Genomic DNA, 11010 nt, shown 5'->3' with positions numbered 1-11010 from the left:
TCACTGAAAATCTCAGGCAAGACGGCGTGCGCGGCGCCTCTAGTGTCCGCAGGTGTTACGTGTGTGCACTGTTTGGACGTGAATCTAAATGGCACCCGTTTATTTTACAATTGCTTATGATTCCAGGGTAGTGGTCCTTGTTTTAATTTAAACGATGCATGAATTAATATGTGCTGTATGTATTTGATTTTTTGTGTTTGTGTGTGTGTGTGTGTGTGTGTGTGTGTGTGTGTGTGTGTGTGTTTTCACCACCAAGGCCTGATCACGAGTTGGACTCGCAATCGCCAGCAAGTACCCTCCAAATTAGAGCAACTGCAAGGGTCATTAGTCGATCTCTGGGTACTGCCAGGACCTCACACACCACACACTCCATCTCCCTTGCTCAAGGGGGACAGTAACCACTCCTAGTCAGAGGAAAAATCCCGTACTGAGCGGGGCTCGAACCGCCGCCTGTCAGGCCGTGAAGCTTGGCAGCGCAGCGCTTTACCGACTGATCTGTCAACATAGCGGGAGGTGCTTGATTTTCCGGGGCTGTTGTGATCGGAGCAGGGTATGTGAGGGCACGCGCCGCCTCATTGTCTCCTGCCGTGGGTGGCGCTGCGGCCGCCTCGTTACGCTCAAAGAGACGCCACGAAGGACTTAATGTATCCAAAGCTGTGTTAGGCTGAAGGGAGACTCGTGTTCCTGTATAACTATCGCGGTATTTATTGGTCAACGCCTACTACACGGAATAGTTAGTTTCGTGAGCCATTCCTTTCTCTGGTGTACACGGAATAGCTGATAAGTGTTTTAAGGTGGAGTTACTGTACTGTATATGTGTCGGAAATCATTGTACCTTAACTGGTTTGCTGATAGTTTGTGGTGGCTACAGCTTACTTGGTTGTGGTATCGATTTGACCTAGTGATGATGGTAACAATGATAGGACGTTAGGAATGACTTAATGTATCCAAAGCTGTGAGGGGAGCCTCGTGTTCCTGTATAGCTATGGGGGTATTTACTGGTCAACGCCGACACGGAATAACAGCCGAGTAGTGTGGTTAGTGTTCACAGGTGGAGCCACGATACTTTATATGCGTGGGAACTGAGTGTACCGAAACTGATTAGCTGAAACAGTTTGTGACAGTTACGTTAGTTGTGGCTGTGGCACTGGTGGGACTAAGGTTGGCAGCGATCAAGTTGACTTACAATAATGAAAACACCGCTGAAAACAGATAAACACAGATTGAGACACATTCACTCGTATCAATCATCGTCTATCTATAAGTCATGCAATATTAAAATAGCTTTCTCTGCGAGTTAGACGTAAACCTCGAATTCATACAATGTCCTGAAAACCTCTTAGACTTTACTGAACACTACAAACAGTGAAAAGCTCTTTAGACTTTAGTTATCGCCACAACAATAAAGAAAAAACAAACGAAGTGATTTGTGTGTCCTGGAAGTGCGGTGTGTGTGTGTGTGTGTGTGTGTGTGTGTGTGTGTGTGTGTGTGTGTGTGTGTGTGTGTGTGTGTGTGTGTGTGTGTGTGTGTCAGGCTGCTGGGCACTCTTGTCCCTGGTGACCTGGCCGCAGCTGAGACCCTCGGCAGGAGAGGCACGACTCGGGGCTTGTGATTCGTGGCCGCAATTCATGTTGTTTGGGTGGCCGACCGTCGATACTGTCTCCCTCCTCCTCCTCCTCCTCCTCCTCCTCCTCCTCCTCCTCCTCCCCGCCCTCCGGTCCCACCCATGCACGAGGACATCTCCCCCATCTCCCAGAATTGTTATTTTATGGGTATTTTTGTTCTCTGTGTGTGTGTGTGTGTGTGTGTGTGTGTGTGTGTGTGTGTGTGTGTGTGTGTGTGTGTGCATTCCGGGCTTTGTGCAGGCGAGGGTCCTTGCTTGTCGTTCACCGCCGTTCTCACAGCCTTCCCTCCCCGCGGTCCACACTTCCGGGTCTTCGATTACTCCGCCTCGCTGCACTGCTTCAAGAGCCGCGTGCCGGACAGGCTCGCGCCCTCCTTAACGCTGAGGTCGGTATTTTCAGACGCTCCCGCCTCTCACATCAGCTATTTCCAAAGACCGGAAAGAACATTAATAGCGTTCTGATTAGTGTTTTTTCACGTCCATGGTACAGAAGCTTTGTCAGGCTACCACCAAGGTCAAAGAACTACTCCTGGAAATACCCAAACCACCTATGAAAGCGTTGTCAAAGATGTGTTCTTGGGCCTTGAAAGGTTTAAAAATGTGGTCTTTCATGCTAGTGTCTATAGGGTAATAGAATTCACGTCCATCGCAGACTCAGAGGCTCTAGTGACGGGGATGAACGTGGAGGTGACGTGTGCTCTTGCCTTCAACACATTATTTTTTTTACTTGCATTTAACTTCACTGTTGTTTCATCCGTAGTAATGTAAGGCTGATACCGTAACAAATCCATTAGTCAGCAGTATGTATTTATTGTACTGTATATACTTTTAAGAACGAAAGCAGTAGATTAGTGGACAGTCAAGGTAATAAGACACCACAGACCCAAATGTTCACGGCGCTGATCAAGCCAACCAATTAAAGCTGTATTGCACACTGCACTAACTTGTCACCCTGGTGTTTAGTCTGTCACCGAGGCAGTAATATTTAGGCCACAACGTTTACCAGATAAATTACGATATTCATTTACTTTGTACAGACCTGTAAACTTATCGAAATATAACATGTAACACGGCTTTTTTTCTTGCTCTTTTTTTCTCGATCCCTTGCTGTCTCCCTTGCCGTAAAAAAAAAAAAAAAAACCTCCAAAATCATCTCTCGGGCTACTGACCTCTGGAGAAAGGCCACAAAGAAGACTCGATCAATCATACCTCACGCCGACCATCTGCTTACAAGAGGCATTTCCAGCGGCTGATTTTAGGGAGCCCTTGAAAAATAATCACATACTTTTTTTTATATTTTTGCAACAAAGGAGACAGCTCAAGGGCACTAAAAAGGAAACAATAATAATACAAAAGCCCGCAACTCGCTGCTCCTAAAAAGAATCCAAATAGGTGGCCGAAAGAGGGGTTTATTTCGGGAGGAGAGGTGCCCCGATACCCTCTTCTTGAAAGAGTTCAAGTCGTAGGCAGGAGGAAATACAAATGAAGGAAGATTGTTCCAGAGTTTACCAGCGTGAGGGATGAAAGAGTGAAGATGCTGGTTAACTCGTGCGTAAGGGATGTGGACAGTAAAGGGATGAGCTTTAGTAGATAGTGGTGTGCAGCGTGACCCCGGGAGGGGGGGAGGCATGCAGTTAGCAAGTTCAGAAGAGCAGTCAGCGTGAAAATAACGATAGAAGATAGACAGAGAGGCAACACGGCGGCGGAATTTAAGAGGTAGAAGACTATCAGTAAGAGGAGGAGAGCTGATGAGACGAAGAGCCTTAGGCTGGATTCACACGAGCCACTTTTTAGTGGTCAGTGGCCGCCACAAAATAATGGTCAAAACAGAACACACACATCTCTATGGGTGCATGCACACGTGCCACTTTTTTGTGGTCGCCATAAAACAGTGGCGAGTTGTGGCGGGCGGAGCCATTTTTTCCGACCACGCCACAGTGGCCGGCGATAGATACCGTTGTTTCAAATATAAGGCAGCGTGCACACGAGCCACTATCGGTGGCCACCACCCTGCCACCCGCCGCTTTCCCTCTGTCTTGACACTGACCTTTATGAATTATAACTGTCATAATGATGTATAAGTATGACCCTCACGCATAACTTGTGTTCAGGACATGATGAATAAGCTCTTACATGCTTTCAGAATTAATGTTTCATTTCGTTTCACAGTTTTGCATATTAATAGATTCTGGTGTGGATTAACTACTGAATGTGTTAGTTTTATTTATTAGGAAGTAGAAAGTAGAAATGTTATGTAACCGCAAAGACTGATGAATTGTCAATAAATTACATCTAATGTGACTTTATATTCTTCATGTTCAGCCTTACTTTAAGATTTCCGCAAGTCTCTCTTTTACTGGCACACACTTCCTCGTGTTTGTGTCCTGCCGTGTTATACGTGGACCAGTTACTGTCATAAGATGATCAAAGCTGTCCTGTGACTTCCTGAAGTAGTAAAAAAAAAAAAATAATAAATAAATAAATAAATAAAAAAAATATATATATATATATATATATATATATATATATATATATATATATATATATATATATATATATATATATATATATATATATATATATATATATATATATATATCAGGGTGCTCTTTTAGCTCTGTAAATGATGTGTGGAATGCTAGACGCACTAGTCTGCTGCTAACTATGGGGTGAACCCAGTACTTTCTTCTGCGCTTTTTGCCAATAGAGAACAGGCAGCTGCTACCTCTACGAGACCCATAACCCCACGTACTGACCTCATTAGTGGCCGCCACCGAGTGGCTCGTGTGCAGGGTGCACTACTCACCATTTTTCGTGGGGACCATTTTTTGTGGTGGCCACTTTTTATGGCGGCCACTGACCATGTCTCGTGTGAACCCAGCCTAGATTTTTGTCTTTTCTTACCTGTTTTTTGTTGTTTTTGTAGAGATGACACGATTGCCTTCAGTATACCTTCCTTTTATCACGTGTAATGAACGTGTCGTTACCTAGGTCATCTGGTTATTAAGATGGTGAGTACTGTCTTGCTGGCCCCACCCCCCGCCCCTGGACCCTCGGAATCTCCAGCACCGCCGTGAACGCCCCGGGGGAGCCGAGGCGCTCTGAATGCCGGGACTCCTGGGTCCTGAGCTCGTCAGGGAGACCTTGGGCCCCCTGACGCTCCCCAGCCCCGCTGAGGCGAGGGGGGTTGGAGCAAGACTTGCCTCTTAAACCACCAGACGAGAATATTAAGTTAATCGAAACTACCGTGAAGGCGCCGATCACGGAGTTTGTCGGATCCGGGATGGCCGAACGAAGGGCCGAAGGAACGTGACAGATCATCCTAAGAATGACCTTGGGATGGTTTTCGGGGCAGCATCCGTTTCCCTCTTATCCTTATTGCCTCCCTTTTTGCTTATTTTGCATATTCCTCTCTCTCTCTCTCTCTCTCTCTCTCTCTCTCTCTCTCTCTCTCTCTCTCTCTCTCTCTCTCTCTCTCTCTCTCTCTCTCTCTCTCTCTCTCTCTCTCAATATGGTAGCAGTAGTAGTAGTAGTAGTAGTAGTAGTAGTAATAACAGTACATAAGAACATAAGAACGTAAGGAGTCTGCAAGAGGCCGGTTGGCCTATACAAGGCAGCTCCTGTACACTCAACCCCACCTTACCTCACCATCCATGGCTTTGTCTAACCTCTTCTTGAATGTATCTATGGTATTGGCACCCACAATGTGGCTCCCAAGCCTGTTCCATTCGTCCACCACTCTATTGGTGAACTAATTCTTGCCCTTGTCTTTGTTGAATCTGAATTTGTCTAATTTAAAACCATTGCTACGCGTCCTACCTGGTTCTTTAACTATCAAAATCTTATTGACATTCCCTTTATTAAAGCCCTTCATCCATTTATAGACTTCGATCAAGTCTCCTCGCAACCTTCGCCTTTCTAGAGAGTGTAGATTTAAATGTTTCAGCCTGTCTTCATAAGGCAAGTTTCTCACCCCCTGAATCATCTTTGTCATCCTCCTATGTACAGATTCTAACATCTTGATATCCATTCTGTAGTAGGGGGACCAGAACTGAACTGCATAATCGAGATGAGGTCTAACTAGTGCTAAGTAAAGTTTGAGGATGACTTCAGCGCTCCTATTGCTTACGCTCCTTGAGATGAAACCCAGTACTCTGTTTGCCCGATTTTTAGCCTGAATGCATTGAGCCCAGGACGTAGGTCAGTGCTCACTAGTACTCCTAAGTCTCTCTCACGCCCAGACCTACTTAGAGGAGTGTCATTTAAGGAGTAATTGTGTGAGGGGTTATTCCTACCTACACTCAGAATGCTACACATCCCGACATTGAATTCCATCTGCCACTTCCCCGCCCAATCTTATAGTCTGTCAAGCTCATCCTGGAGAACGCTAGCGTCCCTGTCTGATTGCATTACTCTACCGATCTTGGTATCATCTGCGAACTTACTGACATCACTACTAATTCTTGTGTCCAAGTCATTGATGTAAATTTTAAAGAGCAGAGGACCCAGCACCGACCCTTGAGGGACGCCACTCGTAACACTGCCCCATTCAGATTTTTTACCATTGCTTTGCACTGTCTGCTTCCTACCACTAAGCCACGCCCTGATCCAGTTCAAAACTTTCCCATCTACGCCGTGAGCCTGTAATTTTAGTAATAGCCGGTGATGAGGGACTTTGTCGAACGCCGTACTGAAATCTAGATATAATATGTCATAATTTTCATCTCGGTCAACCGCCTCGATTACTTTAGTGTAGAAGGACAACAAGGTTAGTAAGGTAAGACCTACCCTTTGTGAACCCACGCTGTGAATCATGAATTAAATTATGCTTTTCTTGCTGATTTATGTCAATAGATTACATATAATGTGACTTTATATTCTTCATGTTCAGCCTTACAGTAAGATTATCGCAAGTCTCTCTTCTACTGGCACACACTTCATCATGTTGATGCCCTGCTGTCATAAGATGATCAAAGCTATCCTGTGACTTCCTGAAGTAGTCAAAATAATTATCAGGGTGCTCTTCTAGCTCAGTTAATGAAGTATGGAATGCCACACGCAACGTAGTCTGTTGCTACTTTCTTCTGCGCTTTTTACCAAGAAAGCAGACATCTGCTACCTCTGCGAGATCCATAACGCCACGTACTGACCTCATTAGTGGCCGCCACCGAGTGGCTCGTGTGCAAGGTGCACCTACTTACCATTTTTCGTGGCGACCATTTTTTGTGGTGTCCACTTTTTTGTGGCGGCCACTGACCACTAAAAGTGTCTCGTGTGAACCCAGCCTTAGACTCCACTCTGTCCAAGAGAGCTGTGTGAGTGGAGCCCCCCCACATGTGAGATACATACTCCATACGAGGGCGGACAAGGCCCCTGTATATGGATAGCAACTGTGCGGGGGAGAAGAACTGGCGGAGACGATACAGAACGCCCAACCTCGAGGAAGCTGATTTAGTGAGAGAGGAGATGTGAAGTTTCCAGTTAAGATTTTGAGTTAAGGATAGACCGAGGATGTTTAGTGTTGAAGATGGTGACAGCTGAGTGTTGTCGAAGAATAGGGGATAGGTGTTTGGAAGATTGTGTCGAGTTGATTGGTGGAGAATGGGGTTTTGAGGCATTGAAGGACACCAGGTTCCTTTTACCCCAATCGGAAGTAATAGTAAGGTCTGAGGTTAAGCGTTCTGCAGCCTCCAGCCTGGAGTCACGTAATTTCTGTTGAGAGGGTCTTTTGGTGAAAGAAGTTGAATAATGCAGAGTGGAGTCATCAGCGTATGAGTGGATAGGACAGTTTGTTATGGAAAGAAGATCATTGATGAATAATAGGAAGAGAGTGGGTGATAGAATAGAGCCTTGTGGAACACCACTGTTAATAGGTTTAGGGGAAGAACAGTGACCGTCTACCACGGCAGAGATAGAACGGCAGGAAAGAAAACTGGAGATAAAGGAACAGAGAGAGGGATAGAATCCGAAAGAGGGCAGTTTAGAAAGCAAAGACTTGTGCCAGACTCTATCGAAGGCTTTCGATATGTCTAGTGCAACTGAGAAAGTTTCACCAAAACTGCTAAGAGAGGATGACCAAGAATCAGTTAAGAGAGCAAGAAGATCGCCAGCAGAACGCCCCTTGCGGAATCCATACTGGCGATCAGATAGAAGGTTAGAAGTGGAAAGGTGCTTTTGAATCTTCCGTTTAAGGATTGATTCAAAAGTATTCGATAGACAGGAAAGTAAAGCTTTAGGGGGGTAGTTTGAGGAAGTGGAACGGCCCCCTTCTTAGGTACAGGCTGTACGAAGGCATACTTCCAGCAGGAAGGAAAGGTAGATGTTGATAGGCAGAGACGAAAGAGTTTGACCAGGCAGGGTGTCAGCACGGAAGCACAGTTTTTAAGGACAATAGGAGGCACTCCATCAGGTCCATAAGCCTTCTGAGAGTTGAGGCCAGAGAGGGCATAGAAAACATCATTCTTAAGAATCTTAATAACAGGCATAAAGGAGTCAGAGGGGGGATGTGTTGGAGGAATATGCCCAAAATCGTCCAGAGTGGAGAGCTGTTACAGAAAGTTTGAGTGAAGAGTTCAGCCTAAGAGATAGATGAGACGGTATTGCTGCCGTCTGGGTTAAGAAGAAGCGGGAAAGAGGAAGAAGTGAAATTGTAGGAGTAGGAGAAGCATTAGCTTATCGTTGAATAGCCTAACACCTGCAACACGGACGGCCCTTGGAATCTTATAATTGTCCTGCAACGGTCCCAGGCGGCACACGGTAATCCTGCACCGCCTTGAGTGTCGCGGCCGGGTCCTGGAAGGCGCCGCGGAGCAGGGAGGTGTCGTGTCGCCAGGCCGGGCACGTTTTGAGTGTGAAGGTCGTTATGAATTCTCAACGAGCTGTCGGGAATGGCTCGCCCGCTTTCAGGTATTTGCATGTGACTTATCCGGCGACTGTTTCCAGAAAGTGTTTATCCGGCAGCCTGTCGTGCACCGATCGGCTTACCTGACGAGTGGCGCGGGACAACGGGAACACCGGAGTGGAAGTTGTCGCAAGGGACACAGTTTTAAAATGTATCATTATACGTAGTGAGTGTATTTTTAGGGCAAAGGAGACAAACTAAGGTCTGAAAAGTGCAAAACAAGATTATAAGTATATTTATGTTAGTATTGCATTATATTTTAAGGTAAATGAGATAAACTAAACGGCTGAAAAGTTGGAAACAAAGAATAAGTATATTTTTGTTAGTAGTTCATTATATTTTAAGGTAAACGAGACAAACTAAAGGGCGAAAAAGTGCAGAACAAGATGATGAATATATTTTTGCAAGTAGTGAATATAGATTTTACGCTAAAGAGACAAACTATGAGCTAGAAAGTACTAAACAAAAATTACCAGCATTTTTTTGTGAGTCGTGAATAGGTTTTATGCCAAGGCGACAAACGAGTTAAGAGTGTTGCAAGTTAATACGGGATTGTTAACATGTGTTCCAGCGTGCTGTTGTTGTGTTCTGGGAAAGGTGCTGCCAAATCTTGTGTTGTGGGTGCCCTAACCATTACCATTCTTGCTGTTCATAGATAGATAGATAGATAGATGAATTTAGATAGCTAATGAGATAAATAGACAAAGATAGATCGATTTATAGACAGCCGTAAAGCTCAAAACAAAATGCAGCACTCTGCCGCCGCGAAGTTTGATTGAGGAGAATGCTGAATAAAGAATGATAGAATTAGTTTGAGAGGAGCATTGACGTCTCTCTTCTGAAATACCTTCGTGTATAGGAAGGGTGAACTGCAGGAATAGGAGGGCAGCTACATCGTTTTTTTTTTTTTTTTTTGTAGTTTTCTCATCATTCAAATATGTAAGTAAAAGTATCATAGTCGGTATCTTCAACGGGAAAAGAACTTCTAGGAATGTTTTGAATTTCTTCTTGTTCCTCTTGTTCTTGTTCTTCTTTTTCTTCCTCCTTTACTTTTTCTTCTTCTTTTTCTTCTTCTTCTTCTTCTTCTTCTTCTTCTTCTTCTTCTTCTTCTTCTTCTTCTTCTTTTCCTTCTTCTTTTTTTCCTTCTTCTTTTCCTTCTTCTTCTTTTCCTTCTTCTTCTTTTTTTCCTTCTTCTTTTCCTTCTTCTTCTTTTTTTCCTTCTTCTTCTTTTCCTTCTTCTTCTTCTTTTCCTTCTTCTTCTTCTTTTCCTTCTTCTTCTTTTCCTTCTTCTCCTTCTTTTCCTGCTTCTTCTTCTTCTTTTTCTTTTTCTTCTTTTTTTCCTTTCTTTTTCTTCTTCTTCTTCTTCTTCTTCTTCTTCTTCTTTTCCTTCTTCTTTCCTTTTCTTCTTCTTCTTATTATTATTATGATTATTTTATTATTATTATTATTATTATTATTATTATTATTATTATTATTATTATTATTATTATTATTATTATTATTATTATTATTATTATTATTATTATTATTAATATTATTACTGTTATTATCATCATCCTTATTATTCCATACCTTTTTACACCCAAAGGTAAACTAAGGTCAATAATCTTCAGATACCTTAAAAAAATGCCTGGGAAAAACGTTGCTGCACGCGTATGATGTCTATAACGTTTGCTAAAATATACAACTCTCACGTAATCGCATGTCTTTTACTTGGCACGCGCGTAAAGGCTGACAAGTTTAAATCATGTTTACCCCGAGCAGAAACTAAATTTAGAGTTGACTTCAAAGGGACGTGGGTGTGTGTGTATATTTTTTTTTATTTCCTCTCATTAACATTACTATTACAGAGCAGCGTTAGGGAGGAATTAATGAGTAGCGGGGCGAGGGTGTTGTGCGGGGCTGATGATGATGTTGATGATGATAGGGTAAGAGTGTTGCGAGATGTGTTGGTGTTAATGGGATAAGATGACACATTGTTGCGTTTAGAACTACTGATACTGATTTTCTGAAGGTACGAGTGTTGCAGGATTATTGGTTCTAATTTAGTAAGGGTGTTGTGTTGGGCTGATGATGATGATTGTGTTGATGGCGTGAGGATTAGTGTTGCAAGATGTGTTGGCGTTAATGGTTAATAAGGTCATTGTATTATTTTTTACAGTAAAGGAACCAAAAATTAGTAAATAAAACATCCTTGCGAGCTGATGATAAAGGCCAGAGGGGTAAGAGTGTTGCGAGCTTATTAGTGTTGAGGGGTTCATGATAAGAGTGTTGCGAGCTTATTAGTGTTGAGTGGTTCATGATGAGAGTGTTGCAGAGTGTAGGGTTGTGGGTAATGATCTGAGTGTTAGTGTTGCAAGATTGTTACGATTAATAATGAGGGGGAAGGGTGTTGCAGAATTGTGTTGTGCTGATAATGGTAATGATCTGAAAGGTAGGAGTGTTGCGAGGCTCTTGGTGTTAGTAATGAGTTCGTGGTAAGAG

This window comes from Eriocheir sinensis, unplaced genomic scaffold (assembly GCF_024679095.1).
Source record: "Eriocheir sinensis breed Jianghai 21 unplaced genomic scaffold, ASM2467909v1 Scaffold6, whole genome shotgun sequence".
Lineage (NCBI taxonomy): Eukaryota > Metazoa > Arthropoda > Malacostraca > Decapoda > Varunidae > Eriocheir > Eriocheir sinensis.
This window is presented reverse-complemented; position numbering follows the sequence as displayed.